The sequence below is a fragment of the Oncorhynchus masou genome, chromosome 21 (genome assembly GCF_036934945.1).
Source record: "Oncorhynchus masou masou isolate Uvic2021 chromosome 21, UVic_Omas_1.1, whole genome shotgun sequence".
Classification (NCBI taxonomy): domain Eukaryota; kingdom Metazoa; phylum Chordata; class Actinopteri; order Salmoniformes; family Salmonidae; genus Oncorhynchus; species Oncorhynchus masou.
In genome coordinates, this window is record NC_088232.1 from 14,492,663 (window position 1) to 14,508,576 (window position 15,914).

Here is a 15,914-nt window from a genome sequence, read left to right on the forward strand (position 1 = left end):
GATGCACTCTGGATGTCCAATTTCTGCTGTGCTGCCTATTTGAGATGAAATGAACATTGTGGACAGTTCTCAGCAAGTTGAAACATTGAAAAACAGAAAAAACATGTTTTCCATAAACAAGCTCTAAATAATGTTTGATGCACTCTGGATGTCCAATTTCTGCTGTGCTGTCTATTTGAGATGAAATGAACATTGTGGACAGTTGCAAGTTGCAACATTGAAAAGCAGAAAAACATGTTTTCCATAAACAAGCTCTAAATCATGTTTGATGCACTCTGGATGTCATTTTTGAAAGATGAAATGAACATTGACAAAAGTTGCAACATTGAAATACAGAAAAAACATTTTTCCATAAACAAGCTCTAAATCATGTTTGATGCACTCTGGATGTCCAATTTCTGCTGTGCTGCCTATTTGAGATGAAATGAACATTGTGGACAGTTCTCAGCAAGTTGCAACATTGAAATACAGAAAAACATGTTTTCCATAAACAAGCTCTAAATCATGTTTGATGCACTCTGGATGTCCAATTTCTGCTGTGCTGTCTATTTGAGATGAAATGAACATTGTGGACAGTTCTCAGCAAGTTGCAACATTGAAATACAGAAAAACATGTTTTCCATAAACAAGCTCTAAATCATGTTTGATGCACTCTGGATGTCCAATTTCTGCTGTGCTGTCTATTTGAGATGAAATGAACATTGTGGACAGTTGAAAAACAGAAAAAACATCCATAAACAAGCTCTAAATAATGTTTGATGCACTCTGGATGTCCATTGAAGATGAAATGAACATTGAAAAAGTTGCATTGAAAAACAGAAAAACTTTTTTCCATAAACAAGCTCTAAATAATGTTTGATGCACTCTGGATGTCCAATTTCTGCTGTGCTGCCTATTTGAGATGAAATGAACATTGTGGACAGTTCTCAGCAAGTTGCAACATTGAAATACAGAAAAAACATGTTTTCCATAAACAAGCTCTAAATAATGTTTGATGCACTCTGGATGTCCAATTTCTGCTGTGCTGTCTATTTGAGATGAAATGAACATTGTGGACAGTTCTCAGCAAGTTGCAACATTGAAATACAGAAAAACATGTTTTCCATAAACAAGCTCTAAATCATGTTTGATGCACTCTGGATGTCCAATTTCTGCTGTGCTGTCTATTTGAGATGAAATGAACATTGTGGACAGTTCTCAGCAAGTTGCAACATTGAAATACAGAAAAACATTTATTTCCATAAACAAGCTCTAAATCATGTTTGATGCACTCTGGATGTCCAATTTCTGCTGTGCTGTCCTATTTGAGATGAAATGAACATTGTGGACAGTTCTCAACATTGAAATACAGAAAAAACATGTTTTCCATAAACAAGCTCTAAATAATGTTTGATGCACTCTGGATGTCCAATTTCTGCTGTGCTGTCTATTTGAGATGAAATGAACATTGTGGACAGTTTTCAGCAAGGTGCAAGATTGAAAAGCAGAACAAACTTGTTTTCCATAAACAAGCTCTAAATCATGTTTGATGCACTCTGGATGTCCAATTTCTGCTGTGCTGTCTATTTGAGATGAAATGAACATTGTGGACAGTTTTCAGCAAGTTGCAACATTGAAATACAGAGAAAATGTGTTTTCCATAAACAAGCTCTAAATCATGTTTGATGCACTCTGGATGTCCAATTTCTGCTGTGCTGTCTATTTGAGATGAAATGAACATTGTGGACAGTTTCAGCAAGGTGCAAACAAAAAACTTGTTTTCCATAAACAAGCTCTAAATCATGTTTGATGCACTCTGGATGTCCAATTTCTGCTGTGCTGTCTATTTGAGATGAAATGAACATTGTGGACAGTTCTCAGCAAGTTGCAACATTGAAATACAGAAAAACATGTATTTCCATAAACAAGCTCTAAATCATGTTTGATGCACTCTGGATGTCCAATTTCTGCTGTGCTGCCTATTTGAGATGAAATGAACATTGTGGACAGTTCTCAGCAAGTTGCAACATTGAAAAACAGAAAAACATGTTTTCCATAAACAAGCTCTAAATCATGTTTGATGCACTCTGGATGTCCAATTTCTGCTGTGCTGTCTATTTGAGATGAATTGAACATTGTGGACAGTTCTCAGCAAGTTGCAACATTGAAATACAGAAAAAACATGTTTTCCATAAACAAGCTCTAAATAATGTTTGATGCAATGTCCAATTTCTGCTGTGCTTATTTGAGATGAAATGAACATTGTGGACAGTTTTCAAACAAGCAGAACAAACTCTAAACAAGCTCTAAATCATGTTTGATGCACTCTGGATGTCCAATTTCTGCTGTGCTGTCTATTTGAGATGAAATGAACATTGTGGACAGTTCTCAGCAAGTTGCAACATTGAAATACAGAAAAACATGTTTTCCATAAACAAGCTCTAAATAATGTTTGATGCACTCTGGATGTCCAATTTCTGCTGTGCTGTCTATTTGAGATGAAATGAACATTGTGGACAGTTCTCAGCAAGTTGCAACATTGAAAAACAGAAAAAACATGTTTTCCATAAACAAGCTCTAAATAATGTTTGATGCACTCTGGATGTCCAATTTCTGCTGTGCTGCCTATTTGAGATGAAATGAACATTGTGGACAGTTCTCAGCAAGTTGCAACATTGAAATACAGAAAAACATGTTTTCCATAAACAAGCTCTAAATAATGTTTGATGCACTCTGGATGTCCAATTTCTGCTGTGCTGTCTATTTGAGATGAAATGAACATTGTGGACAGTTCTCAGCAAGTTGCAACATTGAAAAAGAAAAACATGTTTTCCATAAACAAGCTCTAAATCATGTTTGATGCACTCTGGATGTCCAATTTCTGCTGTGCTGTCTATTTGAGATGAAATGAACATTGTGGAAAGTTCTCAGCAAGTTGCAACATTGAAATACAGAAAAACATGTATTTCCATAAACAAGCTCTAAATCATGTTTGATGCACTCTGGATGTCCAATTTCTGCTGTGCTGTCCTATTTGAGATGAAATGAACATTGTGGACAGTTCTCAGCAAGTTTGAAAAACAGAAAAACATAAACAAGCTCTAAATAATGTTTGAAATGTCCAATTTCATTTGAGATGAAATGTGGATTTTCCATAAATTGAAAAGCAAAAAACATGTTTTCCATAAACAAAAATCATGTTTGATGCACTCTGGATGTCCAATTTCTGCTGTGCTGTCTATTTGAGATGAAATGAACATTGTGGACAGTTCTCAGCAAGTTGCAACATTGAAATACAGAAAAACATGTATTTCCATAAACAAGCTCTAAATCATGTTTGATGCACTCTGGATGTCATTTCTGCTGTGCTGTCTATTTGAGATGAAATGAACATTGTGGACAGTTTTCAGCAAGTTGCAACATTGAAATACAGAAAAAACATGTTTTCCATAAACAAGCTCTAAATCATGTTTGATGCACTCTGGATGTCCAATTTCTGCTGTGCTGTCTATTTGAGATGAAATGAACATTGTGGACAGTTCTCAGCAAGTTGCAACATTGAAATACAGAAAAACATGTTTTCCATAAACAAGCTCTAAATCATGTTTGATGCACTCTGGATGTCCAATTTCTGCTGTGCTGTCTATTTGAGATGAAATGAACATTGTGGACAGTTCTCAGCAAGTTGCAACATTGAAAAACAGAAAAAACATGTTTTCCATAAACAAGCTCTAAATCATGTTTGATGCACTCTGGATGTCCAATTTCTGCTGTGCTGTCTATTTGAGATGAAATGAACATTGTGGACAGTTCTCAGCAAGTTGCAACATTGAAATACAGAAAAACATGTTTTCCATAAACAAGCTCTAAATAATGTTTGATGCACTCTGGATGTCCAATTTCTGCTGTGCTGCCTATTTGAGATGAAATGAACATTGTGGACAGTTCTCAGCAAGTTGCAACATTGAAAAACAGAAAAAACATGTTTTCCATAAACAAGCTCTAAATAATGTTTGATGCACTCTGGATGTCCAATTTCTGCTGTGCTGTCTATTTGAGATGAAATGAACATTGTGGACAGTTCTCAGCAAGTTGCAACATTGAAATACAGAAAAACATGTATTTCCATAAACAAGCTCTAAATCATGTTTGATGCACTCTGGATGTCCAATTTCTGCTGTGCTGTCTATTTGAGATGAATTGAACATTGTGGACAGTTCTCAGCAAGTTGCAACATTGAAATACAGAAAAACATTTATTTCCATAAACAAGCTCTAAATCATGTTTGATGCACTCTGGATGTCCAATTTCTGCTGTGCTGCCTATTTGAGATGAAATGAACATTGTGGACAGTTCTCAGCAAGTTGCAACATTGAAAAACAGAAAAAACATGTTTTCCATAAACAAGCTCTAAATAATGTTTGATGCACTCTGGATGTCCAATTTCTGCTGTGCTGTCTATTTGAGATGAAATGAACATTGTGGACAGTTTTCAGCAAGTTGCAACATTGAAAAGCAGAAAAAACATGTTTTCCATAAACAAGCTCTAAATCATGTTTGATGCACTCTGGATGTCCAATTTCTGCTGTGCTGTCTATTTGAGATGAAATGAACATTGTGGACAGTTCTCAGCAAGTTGCAACATTGAAATACAGAAAAAATGTGTTTTCCATAAACAAGCTCTAAATCATGTTTGATGCACTCTGGATGTTCAATTTCTGCTGTGCTGTCTATTTGAGATGAAATGAACATTGTGGACAGTTCTCAGCAAGTTGCAACATTGAAAAGCAGAACAAACTTGTTTTCCATAAACAAGCTCTAAATCATGTTTGATGCACTCTGGATGTTACATTTTTGCTGTGCTGTCTATTTGAGATGAAATGAACATTGTGGACAGTTCTCAGCAAGTTGCAACATTGAAAAACAGAAAAAACATGTTTTCCATAAACAAGCTCTAAATCATGTTTGATGCACTCTGGATGTCCAATTTCTGCTGTGCTGTCTATTTGAGATGAAATGAACATTGTGGACAGTTCTCAGCAAGTTGCAACATTGAAATACAGAAAAACATGTTTTCCATAAACAAGCTCTAAATCATGTTTGATGCACTCTGGATGTCCAATTTCTGCTGTGCTGTCTATTTGAGATGAAATGAACATTGTGGACAGTTTCAGCAAGTTGCAACATTGAAATACAGAAAAACATTTATTTCCATAAACAAGCTCTAAATCATGTTTGATGCACTCTGGATGTCCAATTTCTGCTGTGCTGCCTATTTGAGATGAAATGAACATTGTGGACAGTTCTCAGCAAGTTGCAACATTGAAAAACAGAAAAAACATGTTTTCCATAAACAAGCTCTAAATAATGTTTGATGCACTCTGGATGTCCAATTTCTGCTGTGCTGTCTATTTGAGATGAAATGAACATTGTGGACAGTTTTCAGCAAGGTGCAAGATTGAAAAGCAGAACAAACTTGTTTTCCATAAACAAGCTCTAAATCATGTTTGATGCACTCTGGATGTCCAATTTCTGCTGTGCTGTCTATTTGAGATGAAATGAACATTGTGGACAGTTTCAGCAAGTTGCAACATTGAAATACAGAAAAACATTTATTTCCATAAACAAGCTCTAAATCATGTTTGATGCACTCTGGATGTCCAATTTCTGCTGTGCTGTCTATTTGAGATGAAATGAACATTGTGGACAGTTCTCAGCAAGTTGCAACATTGAAATACAGAAAAAATGTGTTTTCCATAAACAAGCTCTAAATCATGTTTGATGCACTCTGGATGTCCAATTTCTGCTGTGCTGCCTATTTGAGATGAAATGAACATTGTGGACAGTTTTCAGCAAGGTGCAACATTGAAAAACAGAAAAAACATGTTTTCCATAAACAAGCTCTAAATAATGTTTGATGCACTCTGGATGTCCAATTTCTGCTGTGCTGTCTATTTGAGATGAAATGAACATTGTGGACAGTTCTCAGCAAGTTGCAACATTGAAATACAGAAAAACATGTATTTCCATAAACAAGCTCTAAATCATGTTTGATGCACTCTGGATGTCCAATTTCTGCTGTGCTGTCTATTTGAGATGAAATGAACATTGTGGACAGTTCTCAGCAAGTTGCAACATTGAAATACAGAAAAACATGTTTTCCATAAACAAGCTCTAAATCATGTTTGATGCACTCTGGATGTCCAATTTCTGCTGTGCTGTCTATTTGAGATGAAATGAACATTGTGGACAGTTCTCAGCAAGTTGCAACATTGAAAAACAGAAAAAACATGTTTTCCATAAACAAGCTCTAAATCATGTTTGATGCACTCTGGATGTCCAATTTCTGCTGTGCTGCCTATTTGAGATGAAATGAACATTGTGGACAGTTCTCAGCAAGTTGCAACATTGAAATACAGAAAAACATGTATTTCCATAAACAAGCTCTAAATCATGTTTGATGCACTCTGGATGTCCAATTTCTGCTGTGCTGTCTATTTGAGATGAAATGAACATTGTGGACAGTTCTCAGCAAGTTTGAAAACAAAAAACTTGTTTTCCATAAACAAGAAATACAGAAAAAGATGAAATGAACATTGTATTTCCATAAACAAAACTCTAAATCATGTTTGATGCACTCTGGATGTCCAATTTCTGCTGTGCTGTCTATTTGAGATGAAATGAACATTGTGGACAGTTCTCAGCAAGTTGCAACATTGAAATACAGAAAAACATGTATTTCCATACAAGCTCTAAATAATGTTTGATGCACTCTGGATGTCCAATTTCTGCTGTGCTGCCTATTTGAGATGAAATGAACATTGTGGACAGTTCTCAGCAAGTTGCAACATTGAAATACAGAAAAAACATGTTTTCCATAAACAAGCTCTAAATCATGTTTGATGCACTCTGGATGTCCAATTTCTGCTGTGCTGTCTATTTGAGATGAAATGAACATTGTGGACAGTTCTCAGCAAGTTGCAACATTGAAATACAGAAAAACATGTATTTCCATAAACAAGCTCTAAATCATGTTTGATGCACTCTGGATGTCCAATTTCTGCTGTGCTGTCTATTTGAGATGAAATGAACATTGTGGACAGTTCTCAGCAAGTTGCAACATTGAAATACAGAAAAACATGTATTTCCATAAACAAGCTCTAAATCATGTTTGATGCACTCTGGATGTCCAATTTCTGCTGTGCTGCCTATTTGAGATGAAATGAACATTGTGGACAGTTCTCAGCAAGTTGCAACATTGAAAAACAGAAAAAACATGTTTTCCATAAACAAGCTCTAAATAATGTTTGATGCACTCTGGATGTCCAATTTCTGCTGTGCTGTCTATTTGAGATGAAATGAACATTGTGGACAGTTTTCAGCAAGGTGCAAGATTGAAAAGCTGAACAAATTGTTTTCCATAAACAAGCTCTAAATCATGTTTGATGCACTCTGGATGTCCAATTTCTGCTGTGCTGTCTATATGAGATGAAATGAACATTGTGGACAGTTCTCAGCAAGTTGCAACATTGAAATACAGAAAAATGTGTTTTCCATAAACAAGCTCTAAATCATGTTTGATGCACTCTGGATGTCCAATTTCTGCTGTGCTGTCTATTTGAGATGAAATGAACATTGTGGACAGTTTCAAGTTGCATTGAAATACAGAAAAATGTGTTTTCCATAAACAAGCTCTAAATCATGTTTGATGCACTCTGGATGTCCAATTTCTGCTGTGCTGTCTATTTGAGATGAAATGAACATTGTGGACAGTTCTCAGCAAGTTGCAACATTGAAATACAGAAAAACATGTATTTCCATAAACAAGCTCTAAATCATGTTTGATGCACTCTGGATGTCCAATTTCTGCTGTGCTGCCTATTTGAGATGAAATGAACATTGTGGACAGTTCTCAGCAAGTTGCAACATTGAAATACAGAAAAACATGTATTTCCATAAACAAGCTCTAAATCATGTTTGATGCACTCTGGATGTCCAATTTCTGCTGTGCTGTCTATTTGAGATGAAATGAACATTGTGGACAGTTCTGCAAGATTGAAAAGCAGAACAAACTTGTTTTCCATAAACAAGCTCTAAATCATGTTTGATGCACTCTGGATGTTCAATTTCTGCTGTGCTATCTATTTGAGATGAAATGAACATTGTGGACAGTTTTCAGCAAGTTGCTACATTGAAATACAGAGAAAATGTGTTTTCCATAAACAAGCTCTAAATCATGTTTGATGCACTCTGGATGTCCAATTTCTGCTGTGCTATCTATTTGAGATGAAATGAACATTGTGGACAGTTTTCAGCAAGTTGCAACATTGAAATACAGAAAAACATGTATTTCCATAAACAAGCTCTAAATCATGTTTGATGCACTCTGGATGTCCAATTTCTGCTGTGCTGCCTATTTGAGATGAAATGAACATTGTGGACAGTTCTCAGCAAGTTGCAACATTGAAAAACAGAAAAAACATGTTTTCCATAAACAAGCTCTAAATAATGTTTGATGCACTCTGGATGTCCAATTTCTGCTGTGCTGTCTATTTGAGATGAAATGAACATTGTGGACAGTTCTCAGCAAGTTGCAACATTGAAATACAGAAAAACATGTTTTCCATAAACAAGCTCTAAATAATGTTTGATGCACTCTGGATGTCCAATTTCTGCTGTGCTATCTATTTGAGATGAAATGAACATTGTGGACAGTTTTCAGCAGTTGCAACATTGAAATACAGAAAAACATGTTTTCCATAAACAAGCTCTAAATCATGTTTGATGCACTCTGGATGTCCAATTTCTGCTGTGCTGTCTATTTGAGATGAAATGAACATTGTGGACAGTTCTCAGCAAGTTGCAACATTGAAAAACAGAAAAACATGTATTTCCATAAACAAGCTCTAAATCATGTTTGATGCACTCTGGATGTCCAATTTCTGCTGTGCTGTCTATTTGAGATGAAATGAACATTGTGGACAGTTCTCAGCAAGTTGCAACATTGAAATACAGAAAAACATGTATTTCCATAAACAAGCTCTAAATAATGTTTGATGCACTCTGGATGTCCAATTTCTGCTGTGCTGTCTATTTGAGATGAAATGAACATTGTGGACAGTTCTCAGCAAGTTGCAACATTGAAATACAGAAAAACATGTATTTCCATAAACAAGCTCTAAATCATGTTTGATGCACTCTGGATGTCCAATTTCTGCTGTGCTGTCTATTTGAGATGAAATGAACATTGTGGACAGTTCTCAGCAAGTTGCAACATTGAAATACAGAAAAAACATGTATTTCCATAAACAAGCTCTAAATCATGTTTGATGCACTCTGGATGTCCAATTTCTGCTGTGCTGTCTATTTGAGATGAAATGAACATTGTGGACAGTTCTCAGCAAGTTGCAAGTTGAAATACAGAAAAACTTGAAAACAAGCTCTAAATCATGAAAAATGTATTTCCATAAACAAGCTCTAAATCATGTTTGATGCACTCTGGATGTCCAATTTCTGCTGTGCTGTCTATTTGAGATGAAATGAACATTGTGGACAGTTCTCAGCAAGTTGCAACATTGAAATACAGAAAAACATGTATTTCCATAAACAAGCTCTAAATCATGTTTGATGCACTCTGGATGTCCAATTTCTGCTGTGCTGTCTATTTGAGATGAAATGAACATTGTGGACAGTTCTCAGCAAGTTGCAACATTGAAATACAGAAAAACATGTTTTCCATAAACAAGCTCTAAATCATGTTTGATGCACTCTGGATGTCCAATTTCTGCTGTGCTGTCTATTTGAGATGAAATGAACATTGTGGACAGTTCTCAGCAAGTTGCAACATTGAAATACAGAAAAAACATTGTTTTCCATAAACAAGCTCTAAATCATGTTTGATGCACTCTGGATGTCCAATTTCTGCTGTGCTGTCTATTTGAGATGAAATGAACATTGTGGACAGTTCTCAGCAAGTTGCAACATTGAAAAACAGAAAAAACATGTTTTCCATAAACAAGCTCTAAATAATGTTTGATGCACTCTGGATGTCCAATTTCTGCTGTGCTGTCTATTTGAGATGAAATGAACATTGTGGACAGTTCTCAGCAAGTTGCAACATTGAAATACAGAAAAACATGTATTTCCATAAACAAGCTCTAAATCATGTTTGATGCACTCTGGATGTCCAATTTCTGCTGTGCTGTCTATTTGAGATGAAATGAACATTGTGGACAGTTCTCAGCAAGTTGCAACATTGAAATACAGAAAAACATGTATTTCCATAAACAAGCTCTAAATCATGTTTGATGCACTCTGGATGTCCAATTTCTGCTGTGCTGTCTATTTGAGATGAAATGAACATTGTGGACAGTTCTCAGCAAGTTGCAACATTGAAATACAGAAAAAACATGTATTTCCATAAACAAGCTCTAAATCATGTTTGATGCACTCTGGATGTCCAATTTCTGCTGTGCTGCCTATTTGAGATGAAATGAACATTGTGGACAGTTCTCAGCAAGTTGCAACATTGAAAAACAGAAAAAACATGTTTTCCATAAACAAGCTCTAAATCATGTTTGATGCACTCTGGATGTCCAATTTCTGCTGTGCTGTCTATTTGAGATGAAATGAACATTGTGGACAGTTTCAGCAAGTTGCAACATTGAAATACAGAAAAACATCTAAACAAGCTCTAAATCATGTTTGATGCAATGTCATTTCTGAAAGATGAAATGAACATTGAAAAGCAAGTTGCAACATTGAAATAGAAAAATTTCCATAAACAAGCTCTAAATAATGTTTGATGCACTCTGGATGTCCAATTTCTGCTGTGCTGCCTATTTGAGATGAAATGAACATTGTGGACAGTTCTCAGCAAGTTGCAACATTGAAATACAGAAAAAACATGTTTTCCATAAACAAGCTCTAAATAATGTTTGATGCACTCTGGATGTCCAATTTCTGCTGTGCTGTCTATTTGAGATGAAATGAACATTGTGGACAGTTCTCAGCAAGTTGCAACATTGAAATACAGAAAAAATGTATTTCCATAAACAAGCTCTAAATCATGTTTGATGCACTCTGGATGTCCAATTTCTGCTGTGCTGTCTATTTGAGATGAATTGAACATTGTGGACAGTTCTCAGCAAGTTGCAACATTGAAATACAGAAAAACATGTATTTCCATAAACAAGCTCTAAATCATGTTTGATGCACTCTGGATGTCCAATTTCTGCTGTGCTGTCTATTTGAGATGAAATGAACATTGTGGACAGTTCTCAGCAAGTTGCAACATTGAAATACAGAAAAAACATGTTTTCCATAAACAAGCTCTAAATAATGTTTGATGCACTCTGGATGTCCAATTTCTGCTGTGCTGTCTATTTGAGATGAATTGAACATTGTGGACAGTTCTCAGCAAGTCAACATTGAAATCAGAAAAACATGTTTTCCATAAACAAGCTCTAAATCATGTTTGATGCACTCTGGATGTCCAATTTCTGCTGTGCTGTCTATTTGAGATGAAATGAACATTGTGGACAGTTCTCAGCAAGTTGCAACATTGAAATACAGAAAAACATGTATTTCCATAAACAAGCTCTAAATCATGTTTGATGCACTCTGGATGTCCAATTTCTGCTGTGCTGTCTATTTGAGATGAAATGAACATTGTGGACAGTTCTCAGCAAGTTGCAACATTGAAATACAGAAAAAATGTATTTCCATAAACAAGCTCTAAATAATGTTTGATGCACTCTGGATGTCCAATTTCTGCTGTGCTGTCTATTTGAGATGAAATGAACATTGTGGACAGTTCTCAGCAAGTTGCAACATTGAAATACAGAAAAAACATGTATTTCCATAAACAAGCTCTAAATAATGTTTGATGCACTCTGGATGTCCAATTTCTGCTGTGCTGCCTATTTGAGATGAAATGAACATTGTGGACAGTTCTCAGCAAGTTGCAACATTGAAAAACAGAAAAAACATGTTTTCCATAAACAAGCTCTAAATCATGTTTGATGCACTCTGGATGTCCAATTTCTGCTGTGCTGTCTATTTGAGATGAAATGAACATTGTGGACAGTTTTCAGCAAGGTGCAAGATTGAAAAGCAGAACAAACTTGTTTTCCATAAACAAGCTCTAAATCATGTTTGATGCACTCTGGATGTCCAATTTCTGCTGTGCTATCTATTTGAGATGAAATGAACATTGTGGACAAAGCAAGTTGCATGAAATACAGAAAAAATTTCCATAAACAAGCTCTAAATCATGTTTGATGCACTCTGGATGTCCAATTTCTGCTGTGCTGCCTATTTGAGATGAAATGAACATTGTGGACAGTTCTCAGCAAGTTGCAACATTGAAATACAGAAAAAACATGTATTTCCATAAACAAGCTCTAAATCATGTTTGATGCACTCTGGATGTCCAATTTCTGCTGTGCTGTCTATTTGAGATGAAATGAACATTGTGGACAGTTCTCAGCAAGTTGCAACATTGAAATACAGAAAAAACATGTATTTCCATAAACAAGCTCTAAATAATGTTTGATGCACTCTGGATGTCCAATTTCTGCTGTGCTGTCTATTTGAGATGAAATGAACATTGTGGACAGTTTTCAGCAAGTGCAACATTGAAATACAGAAAAAAACATGTTTTCCATAAACAAGCTCTAAATCATGTTTGATGCACTCTGGATGTCCAATTTCTGCTGTGCTGTCTATTTGAGATGAAATGAACATTGTGGACAGTTCTCAGCAAGTTGCAACATTGAAATACAGAAAAACATGTTTTCCATAAACAAGCTCTAAATCATGTTTGATGCACTCTGGATGTCCAATTTCTGCTGTGCTGTCTATTTGAGATGAAATGAACATTGTGGACAGTTCTCAGCAAGTTGCAACATTGAAAAACAGAAAAAACATGTTTTCCATAAACAAGCTCTAAATAATGTTTGATGCACTCTGGATGTCCAATTTCTGCTGTGCTGTCTATTTGAGATGAAATGAACATTGTGGACAGTTCTCAGCAAGTTGCAATTGAAAAGCAGAAAAACATGTTTTCCATAAACAAGCTCTAAATCATGTTTGATGCACTCTGGATGTCCAATTTCTGCTGTGCTGTCTATTTGAGATGAAATGAACATTGTGGACAGTTCTCAGCAAGTTGCAACATTGAAATACAGAAAAACATGTTTTCCATAAACAAGCTCTAAATCATGTTTGATGCACTCTGGATGTCCAATTTCTGCTGTGCTGTCTATTTGAGATGAAATGAACATTGTGGACAGTTCTCAGCAAGTTGCAACATTGAAATACAGAAAAACATGTATTTCCATAAACAAGCTCTAAATCATGTTTGATGCACTCTGGATGTCCAATTTCTGCTGTGCTGTCTATTTGAGATGAAATGAACATTGTGGACAGTTCTCAGCAAGTTGCAACATTGAAATACAGAAAAACATGTATTTCCATAAACAAGCTCTAAATCATGTTTGATGCACTCTGGATGTCCAATTTCTGCTGTGCTGTCTATTTGAGATGAAATGAACATTGTGGACAGTTCTCAGCAAGTTGCAACATTGAAATACAGAAAAACATGTATTTCCATAAACAAGCTCTAAATCATGTTTGATGCACTCTGGATGTCCAATTTCTGCTGTGCTGTCTATTTGAGATGAAATGAACATTGTGGACAGTTCTCAGCAAGTTGCAACATTGAAATACAGAAAAAAATGTTTTTCCATAAACAAGCTCTAAATCATGTTTGATGCACTCTGGATGTCCAATTTCTGCTGTGCTGCCTATTTGAGATGAAATGAACATTGTGGACAGTTCTCAGCAAGTTGCAACATTGAAAAACAGAAAAAACATGTTTTCCATAAACAAGCTCTAAATCATGTTTGATGCACTCTGGATGTCCAATTTCTGCTGTGCTGTCTATTTGAGATGAAATGAACATTGTGGACAGTTCTCAGCAAGTTGCAACATTGAAATACAGAAAAACATTTATTTCCATAAACAAGCTCTAAATCATTTGATGCACTCTGGATGTCCAATTTCTGCTGTGCTGTCTATTTGAGATGAAATGAACATTGAAGTTTTCAGCAACAACATTGAAAACAGAAAAACATGTTTTCCATAAACAAGCTCTAAATCATGTTTGATGCACTCTGGATGTCCAATTTCTGCTGTGCTGTCTATTTGAGATGAAATGAACATTGTGGACAGTTCTCAGCAAGTTGCAACATTGAAAAACAGAAAAACATGTATTTCCATAAACAAGCTCTAAATCATGTTTGATGCACTCTGGATGTCCAATTTCTGCTGTGCTGTCTATTTGAGATGAAATGAACATTGTGGACAGTTCTCAGCAAGTTGCAACATTGAAATACAGAAAAACATGTTTTCCATAAACAAGCTCTAAATCATGTTTGATGCACTCTGGATGTCCAATTTCTGCTGTGCTGTCTATTTGAGATGAAATGAACATTGTGGACAGTTCTCAGCAAGTTGCAACATTGAAAAACAGAAAAAACATGTTTTCCATAAACAAGCTCTAAATAATGTTTGATGCACTCTGGATGTCCAATTTCTGCTGTGCTGTCTATTTGAGATGAAATGAACATTGTGGACAGTTCTCAGCAAGTTGCAACATTGAAATACAGAAAAACATGTATTTCCATAAACAAGCTCTAAATCATGTTTGATGCACTCTGGATGTCCAATTTCTGCTGTGCTGTCTATTTGAGATGAAATGAACATTGTGGACAGTTCTCAGCAAGTTGCAACATTGAAATACAGAAAAACATGTATTTCCATAAACAAGCTCTAAATCATGTTTGATGCACTCTGGATGTCCAATTTCTGCTGTGCTGTCTATTTGAGATGAAATGAACATTGTGGACAGTTCTCAGCAAGTTGCAACATTGAAAAACAGAAAAACATGTATTTCCATAAACAAGCTCTAAATCATGTTTGATGCACTCTGGATGTCCAATTTCTGCTGTGCTGCCTATTTGAGATGAAATGAACATTGTGGACAGTTCTCAGCAAGTTGCAACATTGAAATACAGAAAAAATGTATTTCCATAAACAAGCTCTAAATCATGTTTGATGCACTCTGGATGTCCAATTTCTGCTGTGCTGTCTATTTGAGATGAATTGAACATTGTGGACAGTTCTCAGCAAGTTGCAACATTGAAATACAGAAAAACATGTTTTCCATAAACAAGCTCTAAATAATGTTTGATGCACTCTGGATGTCCAATTTCTGCTGTGCTGTCTATTTGAGATGAAATGAACATTGTGGACAGTTCTCAGCAAGTTGCAACATTGAAATACAGAAAAAACATGTTTTCCATAAACAAGCTCTAAATAATGTTTGATGCACTCTGGATGTCCAATTTCTGCTGTGCTGTCTATTTGAGATGAAATGAACATTGTGGACAGTTCTCAGCAAGTTGCAACATTGAAATACAGAAAAACATGTATTTCCATAAACAAGCTCTAAATCATGTTTGATGCACTCTGGATGTCCAATTTCTGCTGTGCTGTCTATTTGAGATGAAATGAACATTGTGGACAGTTCTCAGCAAGTTGCAACATTGAAATACAGAAAAACATGTATTTCCATAAACAAGCTCTAAATCATGTTTGATGCACTTCTCAGATGTCCAATTTCTGCAAGTGCTAAATAATGTTTGATGCACTCTGGATGTTGAGATGAAATGAACATTGTGGACAGTTCTCAGCAAGTTGCAACATTGAAATACAGAAAAACATGTATTTCCATAAACAAGCTCTAAATCATGTTTGATGCACTCTGGATGTCCAATTTCTGCTGTGCTGTCTATTTGAGATGAAATGAACATTGTGGACAGTTCTCAGCAAGTTGCAACATTGAAATACAGAAAAACATGTATTTCCAT